The sequence below is a fragment of the Erpetoichthys calabaricus genome, chromosome 3 (assembly GCF_900747795.2).
Source record: "Erpetoichthys calabaricus chromosome 3, fErpCal1.3, whole genome shotgun sequence".
Classification (NCBI taxonomy): domain Eukaryota; kingdom Metazoa; phylum Chordata; class Cladistia; order Polypteriformes; family Polypteridae; genus Erpetoichthys; species Erpetoichthys calabaricus.
In genome coordinates this window covers 125,261,622-125,280,183 of record NC_041396.2, presented here as the reverse complement: position 1 = coordinate 125,280,183, position 18,562 = coordinate 125,261,622, and the positions used below count along the sequence as shown (strand labels likewise).

At 36.3% G+C, this 18,562-nt stretch overlaps 1 protein-coding gene across 1 annotated transcript in view; it reads right to left on the bottom strand.

Moving 5' to 3' along the window:
- LOC114649702 (prepronociceptin-like) overlaps positions 1 to 17,177 on the bottom strand; it is a 68,352-nt gene extending 51,175 nt beyond the window's left edge. The window contains exon 1 of the mRNA XM_051924281.1: positions 17,085 to 17,177. The gene's annotated coding sequence lies outside the window, so the exon portion shown is untranslated. The remainder of the gene's footprint in view (positions 1 to 17,084) is intronic.
- Between the last annotated feature and the right edge of the window lie 1,385 nt (positions 17,178 to 18,562).

Genomic DNA, 18,562 nt, shown 5'->3' with positions numbered 1-18,562 from the left:
TTGTAACATGTCCATGGAAAAGGTAATTTACCTTGTTTTCTTTGCTGCTTCATCTCAGACAATAAAATCAACCATGTTCATCAGATTACTTTTCTCAGACTATAGCAAATCAGCACTATAACTCCTTTAAAACTTTCACTAAGCCTAATTGATTTGGGATTTAGAATCAATCTCTGCAAATCAATTTTAGATTTTCTGATAAGAAGATCCTTGTCTCTCAACTCAGAAATGTCCCTTGCTTCACTACTTGCTTCCAAATGACTGTGTGGCTAAGCAAATTTCAAATGTAAGGGTGCTGATGAACTCCATTGTGGATCTAATCACTAACAGGAAACCTCTTCAGTGCCTCCATTTCCTCAGGTGTTTCCAGAAATCCAAGTATGTCACATTTTCAATACATCCATCCATCCATTTTCCAACCCGCTGAATCCGAACACAGGGTCACGGGGGTCTGCTGGAGCCAATCCCAGCCAACACAGGGCACAAGGCAGGAAACAATCCTGGGCAGGGTGCCAACCCACCGCAGGACACACACAAACACACCCACACACCAAGCACACACTAGGGCCAATTTAGACTCGCCAATCCACCTAACCAGCATGTCTTTGGACTGTGGGAGGAAACCGGAGCGCCCGGAGGAAACCCACGCAGACACGGGGAGAACATGCAAACTCCACGCAGGGAGGACCCGGGAAGCGAACCCAGGTCCCCAGATCTCCCAACTGCGAGGCAGCAGCGCTACCCACTGCGCCACCGTGCCGCCATTTTCAATACATTCACAATGCAATTATGTTGATAGAAATAGATTTCTCAAGCCAAGAAGATTTATATAATCTTTTGCCACAGGAAATTAGACAACATACACAAGAACTACAATAGGCAAGGTCCTAAGCTTTTCTTCCTGCTAAGTGGTATAGAAGTATAAATGTCCACAAGTCTAGATTAAAAACTGGCCTCTTTCCTGACATCATTAGACTTTTTAATGATTGCTGACTACTGTATAATGATGCATAGACTTATAATGTGTAAGTATGTTAAATGTTTGTTAAATAATGCTGCTTGTTCTTTATTAAAACATTGTCAGCTTTTGGTTATTTATCTATGTTTGTGAGAGTCCATACCATTAAGTGTCTCATTAATTCTTGTACACGTGACAATTAGCTGTACTATTATTAAATCTGTATCAGAATTACAACCATTTGAGGTACAGAATTTGCATGTTTGTTGCTTATTCCTCCAACCAGTCTTTAATTTGTTTTTTGTTGTTTCAGGAGCTATGGAAAGAAAGGCTAAGCTGGGAGTACCAGACATGAAGCAAAAAATAACCCTGGTAGGAATGCATGTGATTTTCAGTATTTTGAACAAAAATTGGGTGCCTATATAAAGTATTGACTGCCATAGAAGTTTTTACATTTTATTGCTGTACAACATTGAATATCAATGGATTTAATTTGGCTTTTTTGACACTGATAAACAGAAAATAACTCTTTAATGTCAAAGTGAAAAAAGATCCTGCAAAGTATTCTAAATTAATTGCAAACATGAACGCAAAATTAAATAAGTAATCTCATAAGTATTCACCCTTCAATATGACACACCTAAATCATCCAATTGGTTTTAAAAATGACATAATCACATAAATAGAGATCATCTATCAGTAGTCAAAGAGTTCCAATTGATTGTAATAGACAGCTATAAATGCACCTCTGACTGGATGGTGCAGTCTCATCTCATCATTGGGAACTGCATCTCCTTATGAGGTTTATGGTGGCAGGAGGCCAAGCAGGTCAGCCCAAATCTTCCTGAGAAATTTCCAGGTATTCCCAAGCCATCCAAATGATATAATCTAAAAATATGGATTTTCCAAGAGCACTTCTGGGGGATTCCCCCATGGGGGGAATTTTGGGGTTGTGAATCCTTATGACATGCCCAAACCACCTCATCTTGCTTCTGTCACTTCAGAAGAACCGTTGACTCTGAGGATCTTTTGAATTGCTGAGCATCTCACCCACTCACTTTTTAAATAAACAGGATTCTGAGAAACTAATTCATGCATTTATCTCTAGTAGGATTGACTACTGCAATGCGGTGTTCACTGGATGTTCAAACGGTTCTTTATACAGCCTCCAGTTAATCCAAAATGCGGCTGCGAGAATTATTACAAGAACAAGAAAATACGAACACATAACTCCAGTTCTTAAATCCTTACACTGGCTCCCAGTTAAGTTTAGGGCAGATTTCAAAATCCTTCTTTTAACATATAAAGCATTAAATGGTCGAGGTCCGGCTTACTTGTCTGAACTTATCATGACTTACAAACCTGAGCGCACATTAAGATCTCAAGATGCCGGTCTGTTTATGATTCCAAGGATTAATAAAATAACAGTGGGAGGTCAAGCTTTTAGTTACAGGGCCCCTAAACTGTGGAATGGTCTGCCTGCTACTATAAGAGATGCCCCTTCGGTCTCAGCTTTTAAATCCCGGCTGAAGACTCACTACTTCAGTTTAGCATATCCTGACTAGAGCTGCTGATTAACTGTACAGACTGCATCTCTGTTGTTAGTCATTAGCACTTAAACATAAGTAACTTGACAGTTATAATTGTATACTAACCCTCACTTATTCTGTTTTTCTTCTCGGTACTCAAATGTGGCACTTGGTGCCATGGCCCACCTGCCAAGTTGTTTTGCCTGCCTAAGGAAAAGTCATCCCAGATGGAGGATCGCAGGAATCGTGGGAAAGAGGGGTCCTTTCATCGGATTGGCTGGCCCAGCACTATTTCAGCCATGGAATGGCCAAATGGGGGAGGCAGCTTGAAGGATGAGGTCTCCAGGACTCTACACAAATCCAAATCTTATCATGGGATATATCATCTACTGTTAAATTCTGCTCTGTACTTCTAAAATTTATATTTTTTATTCCTTACTATATTGAGGAATTGTTCTGTTCTGTGAACTGCATTGTATTGTATTGACCCCCTTCTTTTGACACCCACTGCACGCCCAACCTACCTGGAAAGGGGTCTCTCTTTGAACTGCCTTTCCCAAGGTTTCTTCCATTTTTTCCCTACAAGGTTTTTTTGGGAGTTTTTCCTTGTCTTCTTAGAGAGTCAAGGCTGGGGGGCTGTCAAAAGGCAGGGCCTGTTAAAGCCCATTGCGGCACTTCCTGTGTGATTTTGGGCTATACAAAAATAAACTGTATTGTATTGTATTGTACTCACGGTATCTGTCTGTCCAGCAGCCCTGTGAGGAATCTTCACTCATGAATACGTGCATCTAACCTATGAAATGACAACAACAATCCAGGCAACATTTGGATTGGAGACAGACCTGTTGATTCTAGAGATTGAGATGTACTGATATCATCTTTACAAACTGAATAGGAAGCAGTGCAAAGTGTGTTGTGCTACTGCTGTGTAAGAGTTAATTAAAATGCAAATTTTGCTCCTAAAAAATTGTTATTTGGATGTCTCTAAAGAACCATGAAAAGGTTTTTTTGCCTTGTTTTGCAGAACTGGAGGAGGAGTTGGCTGGCCTTTGTTGCAGTAGAGAATTGGTGGACCTGGTCCTGGTATTCTTTAGAGAGCTGGTGTGCACCCTTAAGGTGGTGTGGGAGGAGACTCCAGTCCAATCAGGCAGAGACAGGAGAGTCACAGTGGCAAGGTGCAACCCCAGAATTAGAAGTGTAAAACAATTTTCAGGTTCTTGTTGAGTTGGACGGTGTCTCTGAAGACTCTAAGGTGGTAAGGGCCACCTCAAAACCAGCCCCTAAAAAGAGATAGGTTGTGATACTGGGGGTTTCATTTACATTTACATTTACATCATTTAGCAGACGCTCTTATCCAGAGGGACTTACAACAGTGCTTAGTAGTCTACGACTGTTCTTCAGTCTTTAAGGCTAGGATTAAATCTACTGTCATTAAACAAGTTACCGCTGACCAAGTTGTACACAAAACCATGCTATTGTACTTGTAAATAGTAAGTTGTTAGTACAAAAATGTTTTTTTTTTTTTTGAGAAAAAGGGTAGAAAAAAAGTATAGGGACTTTAGTCCAAGTGCTGTTGAAAGAAGTGTGTCTTCAGACGACGTTTGAAGACAGTGAGGGTCTCCGCTGTTCGTACAGCAGTTTCAGTCATTAGGGGGAATGAAACTTTGGTTTAACCCAGAGACAGGGAGTCTTTTACAGTGTGTTGCATGCACAGATGGAAGACCTTCTTGGAAGTGGTGATAGGTTTTGGCCAGAGCAGGGGTGGATCAATTTGTCATTGTCCATTGTGTCTCAGTCCTGTATTCCAAATTTAAAAAGTTAGGTGACAGGCTGAAGAACAGAACTGACAAGGTTGACTTCTCTGGAATTCTGTACCTGTGCTAGGCGCCAGTCCAGGTAAGACTGAGGAGATTATAAGGCTTAACCTATGGCTCAGACCTTGGTGAAGGATATAGGTTTATGGGGTTTTGGGACTCCTTTAGAAACAAATGTGTTGGGGAGGCATATAAACAGGTTAGTTAAGGATTGATTAAATTTGGGATTAGGGTGGCAGAGATTTTAGGACAGGCCAGGTTTAGAACTGTGCATGAAGGAACAAACAACAGTGTAAAAATAAAAATGCGTAGTAACATAATTTCTAACCCAAAATTTAGGTAAGTAGGTAAAATGAATAACACCATTAAAATAGATTGCACAAAAAGTACCAAAAAAAAAAAAACCAAGGTAGTAGAGGTTGTATGTAGCTGGGCATGATTATGATATTATAACAATAACTGAAACCTGTCTAAATAACAAAGAGGAAGATAAGTATAACATGGATCAGCACACATTTTTTGGATAGAAAGAACAGAAAAGTAGTGGGGTTGCCATTTATGTAAAGCAGAATTTAAATACAAGTCTTCTTGAGGTGGCTGATGAACCACACCTGAGTATGGATGTCTGGTTTCGCTTGGATAGCATTAAGGAAAGATTCCTTATATTAGCAATCTGCTATAGACCCTCCTATGCAGACAGTAATTTCAATGCACATCTCTTTAATAATATTAAAAAGGCAAGTGTACAGGGGGCCATTATAGTCATAATTATAGTCATAGGGGACTTTAACTACTCGAATATTAACTGGGCTAATCTTGCAAATTGCAGAGTGCAAAAGCAAGAGTTTATGGACTTAATCGGTGACTGTTTTTTAACACAATATATTAATGTAAGTCTGTCTTGATTTTGTATTTTGTAATAATAAGGAAAAAAATTAGGGTCAAGTGACCATAATATAATAGAATTCTCAGTGTTTTATAAAGCGGTGATGCAAGGACTAAAATCTGTTAAGTTTAACTTTAGTAGGGCAAGTTTTGAACATTATCTACATATATGCACACCTCGCCCGCCTTTGTCCTTACCGAATGTAGCGTTTTGATCCGAGCAGTAAGCAGTCCAGTCTGCAAGCTCAATAGCCGCACCAGGGATGTTAGCATTCAGCCAGGTTTCGATGAAAAGAGAGGTGCAGCTGTTCATCCTGTGGGTCGAAATCCATTGTCTCAACTTATTGATCTTGTTGGCTATAGACTGGGTGTTTGCGAAAAACAAACATGAAGGCGGTGACAAAGTTATGTGATCAATTATTTTGCGCTTTAGCTTTTAAATTAAACAAGATCACTTTGTCAGGACCTGTTTTTGACATGAAAGAGTCTTTTTCTGTTGATCTTCTTCTTTGTCGTTCAGCTGCTTCCATTAGGGGTCGCCACAGAGGATCATCTGTTTCCATGTTTTCCTGTATTTGGCATCTTGCTGTGTCACACCCAACTCCTGCATGTCCTCTCTCACCACATCCATAAACTTCTCTTAGGCCTTCCTCTTTTCCTCTTGCCTGGCAGCTCTATCCTTAGTATCCTTCTCCCAATATACCTAACATCTATCCTTTGCACATGTCAAAATTAACATAATATCGCCTCTCTGGCTTTGTCTCCAAACCATCCAATCTGAGCTGACCCTCTAGTTTACTCATTTCTAATCCTGTCTATCCTCGTCACACACAATGCAAATCTTAACATCTTTAACTCTGCTACCTCCAGCTCTGTCTCCTGTCTTTTTGTTAGTGCAACTGTCTCTAACCCATATAACATAACTGGTTCCATTACAGTCTTGTAGACCTTTCCTTTCACTCTTGCCTGTCCGTCACATTAATCAATCTCAAAAAAGCCAGATCAAATACATTGTGATTCAATGTTATATAACAATAAAATCTTAAAATTTACAAGGAATGAATACACTTTTTAGTCACTACAAACTGTGAGATTTTTTGAGCTCTTTTGAGACTCTCCCCAACTGTGGTGCATGCTGAAAACACAATTGATGCATCTGCCGAGGGTTGCTTGTCCACAACCGAAGCAACTGCAGGTTCGTGACGCCACTGAGGCAACTGCAAGTTCAAGGCCTTCCCATGTAACATGTCTATCACCCAATGATTGATATGGGGATCATTCTAACCCAGACACTGACCTGGCCCCATCATTGCTTGTTTACTGTTTCTGTGTATATTGAAGTGATAAATCCTGCTTGAATAAAGACCGTAAATTGGAATAAAGTTGGTTTTCTTGAAGCTTTTAGACTCAGCTTCTTCTCTCGGCTGTAAGACAGTGACTCACACATCACAAAATGAACAGTTAATAATAATTGCAAATTTCTTCTGTTAACCAATGTAAAATAAAACTTTTTTTCATTCAAGTTTCAAAGGAATACTGGTGTATGAAGATGTTTCAAAGTGAACAATTATTTCATTGTAGTTTTTAAACTAAATACTTCACTGAACCCACAATATCCTCATTTTCCAAGTTTTTTACTATCCAGTTTGCTTTAATAAAGTATAACCAAAAGCTATTTGATGTCAGCATTAAACTAACTTTCTGAAGTATTAAATTAAAGATCATTTTATCAGTCGTTTGAGATAATAAGATTTAACAACCAGCCCCAACTCAGAAGTTCTCTTTGTACCATGCCCATTCTTGTAATAATGGCTTTGTTTTCTAATTTAAAAATAATTTAAAGGAGGGCTTCAATAGTAAGCATTTTCTTCTTGTCTTTAAAGTAATGATGCTAAAAAGTCCAATCACATAATAACAGTAAAAACTGATGAGAAGAGAGAGAAAAAATGCAGAGCCAGTTAAATCAGTTCTGGGTTTGCTGTTTTCATTTTTATTTAAAATAGACAATAATTTCCAGCATGATCTGCACCATTAATAAAGAACTCTTGAAGCCTTTTTATTAATGCCAATAAAAATGATATTAATCAAGTTGCTGTTAATCCAGTTGCATATCCCTATAAAAATGGGATATGATTTTGTCTCCTTTGACATATGTATTGTGGCGGACGGCCGGGGCCCATGCCTGGCCGGGAGGCCCCTTCGCCACTGGATCCGGGAGAGCAGCTATGGGATTCACGCTACGTCCCCCAGAACACTTGGTGGCAGCCCCCCTGGGTTGCATCAGGGCCGGTAATATATAACACCGGAGCTCATCCTGGTTGGGCTCCATGGCCACCACCAGGGGGAGCTGCAAGACTTCCTGAGCGCATGTGGACGGCAACGCAGCCATACCCGGAAGTGCACCCTAATTGAGTTTAATTACCACCTGAAGCACTTCTGGGTGGGCTATAAAGGGAGCCTGCAGCCACTACTCAGGGCGCCAGAGTCGGGAGGAGGAGGATGGAGCTGTCCTGGGAGGAGTGGAGGAAAGAAGAGTGTGATTTGGGGTGTTTTATTTGTGTTTTGGGACTGTGTAGGGCCAGTGGGACACGGGGAAGATGTGTCCCATGACTGAAGAAAATAAAGACTTTTTGTTTATTTTGCCCGTGCCTCTGGTGTCAGTCTGTGTCGGGTCAGCGCCAACCAAGCGCTAATATCACATTGCATGCTCTGTGACACAGTGCTGTGGTGCTTCGTCCATTGGCCACATTCCCAAAGAAATGAAAGTGAGGTTAATTGGTGACTGCAACATTAGGATATATTTCTTCATACATTGAAACACAGACACATGGAATAAGCTACCAAGTAATGTGATCGACTGTAGGGCTTTAGGAGCCTTCAAAACTAGACTTAATGTTATTTGGAAGAATTAAATGGATAGGACTGGTGAGTTTCTTTTGGGCTGAATGGTCTGTTCTTGTCTAGATTGTTCTAATTTTCTAATGTCTAAACTGGCAAATTGTGCTTTGCACCTAATGTTGCCGGGATAGGCTCCAGCACTCCAATTTTATGATATTATGCTGTTGTATACTCTTTATGCTTTGCATTCAATATAGTATATTTATAAATGTGTCCAGTGAAATGGCACCATGGTAAAATTAAGTGAATTTAATTGAGTGTGAAGTAGCTTAATATACTTGATACACTGACATAATTTTTACCATATGTAAACTTTTCTGATTAAGGTACCATAACATACTTTTCTGGATAAGGTACTATAACAAGTTGTATCAAACAGACAATCATATTTTTAGTAACTTCCTTCAGGTCCTTCTGGGGATCTCCTAAACAAGAGATTTAATCCTTCTAAGAGAGTCCTCAGTCTACCACTGGGTCTTCTATCAGAAGACTTTACCAAATAATCACCATTTGGTATATTAACTAAATAATGACCAAACAACTCCAACTGGATCCTAATCAGTTGTCTGTGAAGGTCCTCTTGTATTCCTGAGCTTCTCACAATATCACATAGAGTGAACCCAACAACTCTTCATCAAAACATTATTTTACCAGACCATACTAGTGATCTCATTCTTTCAATCCATACCCGTAGGTCACAACCATAAGTGAGATTGTAGATCTACAAATTTATATATTTGTCCAAGGTTCATTAAGTTCACACTTCATCATGCATGGTCCTGAGTAATATCTGTAAATCCACAACATCTCCACCGATCTGTTGGTCAGTCTCAATATAACCTTTATACTCACTAACGAAGAAGACCCAAAGGTACTTGTCATGGAACAAATTATCAGAAGTATTCTGCACAAAGCCAGCCACATGTTTCCAGGAAGGGTGCTTGACCTCAGATTTGGAAGTGCTAATTCTTATCCTGACCTTTTCACACTCAGCTGTAAAGATATTTGAATTTGATACTGTCAGAAACCTCAGCTGTATCTTGATATACTGTCATTAAATGGCATGAAAAGGAGACAGTATGAAATTTCATAAAACATTACATGCTTATTACTAAAGTAAAAGGAAAAATCTGTAAAATTTCTTTGCAAACTATGCTAAATATTTGACATAAAATATTATCTTTTCTATTTGCTGTTCTAGAACAATCCAGATATAGATGACTATGAGAAAAACATGGAATCCATCAGTCTACTGTATTTCCACTAGATTCCCACTCTAAGCTTTTTTGCTGCTCAATGAAAGGCTTAAATGGTGTATGAATTGTAGCATTTAAAATTTAATGGGTAGAAAAAATGTTTGGTCCACTGGCTCTTGTATTTATCACAAACATTACAATAACTCAACTATGAAAATTTAAAATTGTAAGTCACATGTCATTGCATATTAGTAAAAGGTTTAAGCTGTTAGGGCATATTAAATATCATCACTGCTACTTAGATAAAGATGAGTAACAAATTTTCTCTAGATCAGTTTAGTTATGTATTAAGTTGCAATAAATAACTGACTTCTTTTAAGTATGAGAATGACATCTTAAAATCATATATGATATTTTGATAATGTAAGATGTCATACTATGAGATTAAATCCTATTCTCATTTATTAAGTTGTTGTTATTTTTTTTTCATGATATACATTAAAAGTCAAGATTTAGAAGATTTATCTTAGAAGAATATTTCAAGAAATAAATTCATCCAAACCATAAAGTTTCTCATGTTCAAAACATTTCTTATTTACTCTACCTGAAAGCAGTTTCCTGGAACAGGCAAATGTTTCACATTTGTGTCATTTATACAAATCTAGTCTATTATTCAAATATGGACATTTAAATTTAAACAATTATAAAGAATATTCTGTCTCTAAAAATTTAACTTTACCAAAATTAATATGACCTTTCCATCTTCAGACATGCCCATTTCACTCACACTTTCTACTGTATTAGCCACAGTTTTCTGAATATAACCATAAAATTTGACATTGGTAATTTGTTAGTGGGTGGTTGAGTCAGGTATCTTAAATATCAGTGGATCAAGTTCCAGGTACTACATGGATAGAGTTTGTCCATTTTTCCAATGTCTGCATGGGCTTTATCTGTGTGCATCACTTTCCTTTCACAGTCTAAAAACATGCCAAATAGGGGGATTGGCAATGCTAAATTGGCTCTTGATGTGTGTGTGTATGTGTGTGGGTGTGCGTGTGTGTGTGCGTGTGTGTGTGTGTGGGGGGGGGGGGGGGGGGGTGTGTGGGTGTGAATTATTCTTTATTTGCACCAAGTGCTTTTTGGGGAATGCTCCAGCTTCCTAGAGGCTATGGTCTGAATATGTGGAAGGATCTTTATTACTTTTAGAAGATAACTAGGGGAATACTGGGGGAGAAATCACTGGAGGATTACTGACACCATTTCCTGTATGGACTGTGTCAGCTCCTATCTTTCCGCTTCCTCCTCTACCTAACCCATATTACCACAGGAAGTCCACAGGAAGTCCAATGTCACTCTGGACTAGAGTAGTACCTGGAAAGGATCTCCTCCCAAAACAAAGTCATACACAAACTGCAAAAAGCTGCCAAGACATCACTAGTGATGCACCTAACCTTTCTTAACATTTCTTTTGACTTTTCACTACTGGACACAACCTGTAGTTCCCAAAACATTTACAGTACCTGTTTACTTTCATTTGAGTCTTTCAAATGATCTGTATTATATATTCTAAACTCCTCCAATTGGCATTTAGTTGTAGCTTTTGATAGCTTTGACCACAGTATTCTACTACTCACCCGTTAGAATATACTCAGTGTGATAGGCACTGTTTTTATTTGGTTTTCTTCATACTCATCATTTTAATACATGAAATCCACCAAAGAGATTATTCCCTCATTATTGTGTGCAGTTAGGCATGGCATCCCTTGGGGCTTGGTGCTTGGGTCAATTCTTGACTTTCTTTTTATGTTTATGTTCTTTTATATTTCTTTTGGGAGATGTTGCTGAGAAACATAGTGTTAACTTTCATTTCTATGGTGTAGAAACTCAAATTCAGGTCTTAATTAAAATGGATTATTTGTCATACACTATGGCATTCATTTACTGCTTTATTGCTTTATTGAGGTGTGTGAAAACATTTTTTCTTTAAGGTCAGGAGAAGACTGAACCTGTTTCAGTTGTTATGAATCAGGCCATTATAAACAATACTGATGACTCTCAATTCAAAGACATTTATATTGGCTTAGCTGAATCCACAGGAAAGCAAGGTATTATTTTAGACAAAAATGTATTCTTTAGCTGTGTGGCAAGCGGCTGGGGGTGGCACCCAGCCGGGATGCACAGAAGGACCGGAGGAGGGATCATGCCTCCTCCAGACCACGAGGGGGTGACTGCCCTGGTGGCTTTGGGGAATAGAGCTCAGAAGCTCAACCTTATAGGGGCCCGCCAGGGGGCGCCCCAATGCCTGAGGGCCTGGACTTTGGGGAAGTACTGGGGTTGTGTGTGGCACTTGTACATATGAACGGTGTAAATAAATGTGTTGAGTGATGAACCATCGGTGTCCGCCTGTCTGTGTCCGGGCCAGTTACCACAGCTGTTACATTTCCGTGATATATGAGACCTGCTATTTCCCACTTGAAAACAAGTATTATTTATGGCACCTTTCTATAGTGAACCCCTAACCAAAACACCTTATAATTCCACATGGTTGCTATAATTGTTCATATACATTATTTATTTATTATTATTATTATTTACCACAGGAGCATACACTAGTTAAGGGTTTGTTTAGGGTAACACAGTGAGTTGGACATGGGCACTGAACAAAGCAATATAGCAGTGTGAATTTCAATATTCTTGAGAAAAGAGCACTATCTGTAAAATAAAGTTACTTTCTTTATATGCGGAATAGAAAAAATACTCATCCCTTCGTGTCAAGCAAAATTTACTTTTTTAATGTGTTATGATCAGGCTGCTCAAATTTATCACTTCTCTATTAACTCAAAATATGGTAACAAAGATCATAACAAGGATTAAGTATAACAATATAACTCCACATCTTTACTTTATTGAAATTACTTCCTATTAAGGGTGTTCTGCCCCACATCTTGTTTGCTGTTATTTGTTGAGCTGTGCTCCCCTTCATCTTGTCATTTATTAACACACCTATCAGCCATGTTCCACACTCACAGTGGTGTCATAAATGTCTATGAAACTCACGTAAAGCATGTAGGTCGCCTAATAATCATTTGAATACAATATACCTCATGTGTCTCATGTAGGCACCCCTTTATCTCTTGTTTCGGTCACGTACAAAGCATATCTTTTTGGGTGTATAAACCCCTAGGTCTGGTTAGTTGTGGTAGGCAGCAATTTGAACCTCTGTCTACGCGCTTCTCTTTGTCTTGAGCCAACCGTGGAAATCATTCGCCTTGTAAGTGTTTTTTAAAGGTTTATTGTTTAATGTATACTGCCTGCTATGTATTGCTTTGTAAACCATTCTTTATTGTCTTTGGTTTTACACCTGTATATACATGTATGTTTCTTTTGTATATATTTCAGTTTACAACGAGGTATGTCCAGTAAAAGCCTTCAAGAAAGCTCACCCCTTGTCGTTTTTATGTGGGATGTGCCGAGTTGTTTAAGCTCTCTGCAGCCGCGTTGCACGGACAGCACAGAGTAAGGCAGAATAAAGAGTAAAGATGATTTTAAAAAAACTCTTTTAGAGGACTTAAAGTCTTAAATGACCTCCTTTTACCTTACATTTACTAATGCCTATGCTTTAAATCATGCAATTCAATCAAAGGACTTGGGCCTTTTAAAGAATCCTAGGTTAAATAAAACTTCCACTAGCTTTAGGTCATCCAGTCTCTGTAATGATCTGCCTGTCAATATAAGATATGTACCATTAGTCACAGCATTTGAAGCTGAATACTCATTATTTTGGCATTGCATGAAAGCATTAGACATGCTAAAAACAATGAAAATTAATAGTGTTACTAGTCACTATAATTGACTTTTATTGAATTTTTAAAAAAAAAAATTCTTTGTTTGTTCCCCAGTGGTGTGTTTGGAGTTACAATCGCACAATCTTGAATAGCATTTTGGATGTGTTTTTTTTTGCATGTTAATTTTTTTTTATTTCATGAATTATGCTGTATGTGTAAACCTTTGTAAGATGCTGTTATTTTGTGTGTTTGTATGTAATTTTAGTGATACTTTGTTTGAAAATGTTGATAGCATTCTTCACATATCAGTGTGAAGTAAGCTAAATTAAAAAAAGCTGAGAAGAACCACATGTGGGATAGAAAATGATGTTTTAATTTCCAATAATTATAGGAAATGTGCAACAGATTTCTTATTTTAAAGTAGTTCAGCATATTGTCTAACTAGTAATATAACAGAGGATTTATATCTTACACAATTTAGCATTAGGGATGAATGAATAATTTGAAGGATTTTAGGCTGTAATTAAAATTATTACTAAGCATACTGAGGCCTTTTGGCTAAGTCTGTTTTGGTGATTCATATCTTTATGTATCTATAAAAGAATACTATATTTAATGTTTAAAAAATGTTCATACCCTAGTTTCTTTCCTTATTAACCTTTATTGGACTCTTTAACAATACAGACCCAAGCACTGATTTTTATCTCTTTGATTTGCCTTTAACAGGTTTGTGCTTTTAATTCTGCAACACAGGGAGTAAATGTTCCTAGTCATCATATTTTGTCCCTTATCTAAACACAGAAGCATTCTTACACACTACAACATTAATCACATATTAATCATTTAACTCTGAAAATGCCAGCTGAGAGTCCTTAGTCTTCTAACATCTGCATGATTTAGGCATGTTTTTTCTTTAAAGACCAAATAGCAATATAATTTACATGATAGAAATTATTTTTTTGTTTATATTTTGGTGTCCTTAAGCCTTAAAACACTGCATCTTTTAATTTTTAAATCTATTCAAACTACCCAGCTATTTGGTGTATTTATATTGTAAAAGGTTAATGTCTCTAAGCAAGCATACACGAGAATATACATGATTAATTTACAAAAAAAAAGTACACAAGGGGGGATAAATAAGTGAAAACACAAGTACAAAGAATTAGACAAAAGTAAAACAAAATGAATTTGTCCCAGTGGGCTTTATTGTAGAGGTTTTGAATACTTGTCTACATGCAGAGAATCTCTGACTTATTGACTCCTTTTAACACCTCTACGCGCTCCCCCCACCTCTCTCTTTATCAGAATACTACATACTTCTTTCTTTTGACTGTAGACTCACTGAATTCATACTTAGAGGTATTTTCAACCATGTACTTGACTCACTTCCGCAGTCATTCTTCTTTAGCTACAGGGGTGTCAGGTTAGAGTTACTTGTACTTTACGAAATAAGTAATCAGCAATCTATACATTTAATAAATCTGATACTTTTTGTGAGAGAACAGATAAAGAAAGCAAACCTTTTAATGCAATTTCAAAATGAAACTTGTTTAACTATAACCTTCAACAAGGCCTGAATACTTTCAAAGAGACCTAAGATCTCATCGCTTACACTGGAAAAGTGGATTTGAGCTGTTTCTTGTTTAATTTTTACATTAAGCCATCAGTCACTGCTGGACCATACAACTTTAAAAAATACTGCTCTGTAATTGAATTGATTGAATATGACCCCCTTAAAAAAGAAAAAGAAAAGCTATTGCCATCCTTCAATCATATGTTTCTTTAACATATGTGCCATGCAGCCTGTTTTTTATTTATTAAATTAAAATGTAATCAGTACTATTTGTACTATTTTTAATTAAAAAGTAAATACCTCTTTTAGAAGATGAAACAGTAGTGCAATAGTTAGCACTGCTGATTTCCAGATGCAGTGTCCCAGGTTTGAATCCTGTGTTAGATAACTGTCTAAATGGAACTGGCTGTTCTCCCTGTCTCTGTGGGATTTTTCTCAGGATCCTCTGGTTTTCCTTTCACATTCCAAAAATACAATATTCGATTAATCGATGATTCTAAATTGGACTTGTGATGAACTGATGCTCTGTCCATCTGTCTAGTTGGTCTCCAGCCTGCTACAACCCCAAGTTATCTTTTGCTAATATTTTTAAATCCTTTTAATTGAAACCTATGTTCATTCATTTTTTCATCTGTTCTTCCATTAGAGGGCTATGGGGAGTTAGATTCTATCCAGGAAACATAGAATCCAAGGAATGAACCAAGCTTGCACTGGATGCCAATTTATTTCAGGATGTTGCAATATACATCAAAGAAACTAGTCATTTAAGACTAAACTAAAACATATTAATTTTAGTAAATCATAATATTAATTAACCAATATTTGCTATTAACAGAAAAATTGCTTACCATCAAAGAGCAATCTGTCTTGTGTTGCATTGTCTACAGTTAGGCCCATAATTTCTCTTGATACATTTAAATGTGATTCAATATGTATGTACTGATCAAATATTTTCATTTGTCATTCTGTTGTTCTTTGAGTTGTTTATGAAAATAAATAAATATGTAATGCTTTTGAGTAAGGAAAAAAGAAAATAATTTAATTGCACATGAAGATCAGTTTGCTTGGAACAATAACACAAAGAATGACAGAACAGGTATTTAAGATACCTAAAATGCACTAATAAATGTAATGGAATTATATAGAATGTATATAACATGTGACTATAATGCTCTTAAATAGTAAGACATAAAATTGGCTTAATGCCCTGAGCAGAAAAATCTGTACAAAACCAGCAGATGTCACTTTTGTTACATCTGAATAGCACAACTGTTTAATTAAAAAAAAAGTCATAAAGCATTGCTTGTGAAGTCAACATATCTTTGTATCTAAATGCTGAAACCAGGCTTCTCATTTTCTCCTCTGTTTTTGGCTTTGCATTTTTTTCTCCCACGCCAAAAGTCAATAAATATTTTTATTATTTATTACTTTTTATTTCTAAACTTTTAAACTGCTTGTCCTGTTTTTTTTAAAGATGTCAGAAGCTGGACCTTGTATAAATAAACAGATTTATGAAGCTTAAAAAATACATTTTAATTCCCATTCCATCTAACAGATGAACTTGTTGTGAAAGAGAGAAAAACAGAAAGTCATAGCTAGTGTAATAATTTTAATGAATGAAAGTGGGATAGTAATTCATTCAAGTGCCTGCAATAACCTTTCTGCATGTAACTGATTTAGTATTCCATTTATACTTGTTTTTTTAACGCCAGTAGCATACAAAAACATAATTTTTTACACAAATTTTTCTCAGATACATTATTACACCTATTATGTAATCATGTGTTTCAAACCATAGTTTTATAACATAAAAATTAATAATAGGTTTAAAATATGTTCACTTACAATTACATCAATACAACAGAATTACACATGAGTGACATTAATCAGCATATTTTCACAGTTCAAACTGAAATTCAAAGCTTGTTTGATATGTAATCTAAGGAATGCCACAATAATATTTATAAGTAAGCATATTCCTCAGAAACATTGAGTACAAATGAGTAGAACTGGTATAAATATAGAGGCTGACTGTAAACAGCTCGACCTTTTTATAGGTTATTATTTAACATATATGCAATATTGTACAGTTTAAATTTAACATTATATTTTAGATATATTTTGTTTACATATCACATTCTGCAACATGGGAAGGCACTTACTTTAAAAAGCTCCCTTCCTAATATCTATCCAGATGTTAAAAGTTTTAGAAGGAGCATATTTGGAATTCATATTCAAGTTCAATATTTTTAAACATTCTGTTAAATATTAAGTAATAATAGGTTTTCCGGCTTTAAATGAATTGATTTTGTTTTTTGATAAGCTGATAAATGATACCATTCAAATTAAAACAAAAATTATCATGTTTTCCTTCTACGTAAAACTAATTTGCCTATTCTGCTGTTGCCTGTAAAAACTGAAAAATAATTTCTTCAAATCTTACCTGAATGCAGGAACAATTTCAGAATGCTAAAGCTGAAAGTGTTTTGCTCTTCTTGTCTTGTCAGTTATAGTGATCAGTGGCCCTGGAGTGCTGCTCTATATATGCTCAAATTGTACATCATTCTTTGTCCTGCCCCTTTTCTATTTCCCAACACATTTATTTATCTACTTCCATAAAACAAGTTCCGGTATCTACAGTTTTTCAACGTGAAGCATGTGAGCAACATTTATTAACACTTTTGTGGCTGAAATAACCCTAAACCATATAATGCAACTTCAAATAAAATTTATTATATACTATATTGTTACTGTTATTCTCAGCATCATAAATGGAAAAATCAATTCTGTTTTGTTTCAGCCTACAACTCAACAGACTGCTCCATATATCCCATCTGTCAGTAATGCATTGCAATTTTAAAAACTCTCTCTGTAATATACAATATTTTAATTTTTTATAGGTAATCATAATATTTATGCAAATATCTGCTTACTGTGAAACCCACCTTATCCGGATCAGACTAACTGGAGGTTACTATCTATCCTAACATATACTAATACAAATATTTGGGATTTATAATTAAAGGAGTTTTTTAAGTATGTTTAATGTAAAATGCATTTTTATCTTTATTAATTTTTGAAGAATGACTATTATTTATCTTCATCCTTCAGAGGGTGATCTAAGAGCAAAGGGGTTGGACAAGAAATCTACAAGTACAAGCTGGTTCATTTCCCACCAATAATTCATCGAATGAACCAAAGCAAGTCAATTAACCAGCGGTGCTCAACCCATAAACAGGTCATAATTGTAAATTATGTCTAGTTTTAAATTAGCTTATTGGCTTGAATAAAAGATAAAAATATTGCCAACGATTGACAAAATCTATTTTTTGATGTTGACCACATGGTTTTCTTATCAGAATTTTTAAAATAATTTATAAAGAGTTTGCTCTTGGAAATTTCATTAAATAAAAACATGATGAAACCTTTAACCAATATGTTAAAAATTGGCACATACACTCATTGATCAAATTATTAAAATCACCTGCACTCCTGCTTTTCCATGCAATTGTCTAATCAGCTTATCATGTATTAGCACAATGTATAAAATCATGCAGACACAGGTTAGCAGCCTTGGTTAATGTTCACATCAAAAACCAGAATGGGGAAAAATGTGATCTTGGTGAATTCAACCATGACATGATTGTTTGTGTTGCTTGAGTATCCCCGCAACTTCTGATCTCTTGGCATTTTTATGCACAACAGTCTCTAGAATTTACTCAGAATGTTATGATAAACAAAAATAAAACATCTAGTGAGCAGCAGTTTTGCACACATAAATGCCTTCTTTTTGAGAGAGGAAAGTGACCAGACTGCTTTGAGCTGACAGAAATGCTACAATAAAGAAAATAACCAATCTGTACAACTGTGATGAGCAGAAAAGCATCTAAGAATGCACAACACGTCAAACCTTGAGGTGAA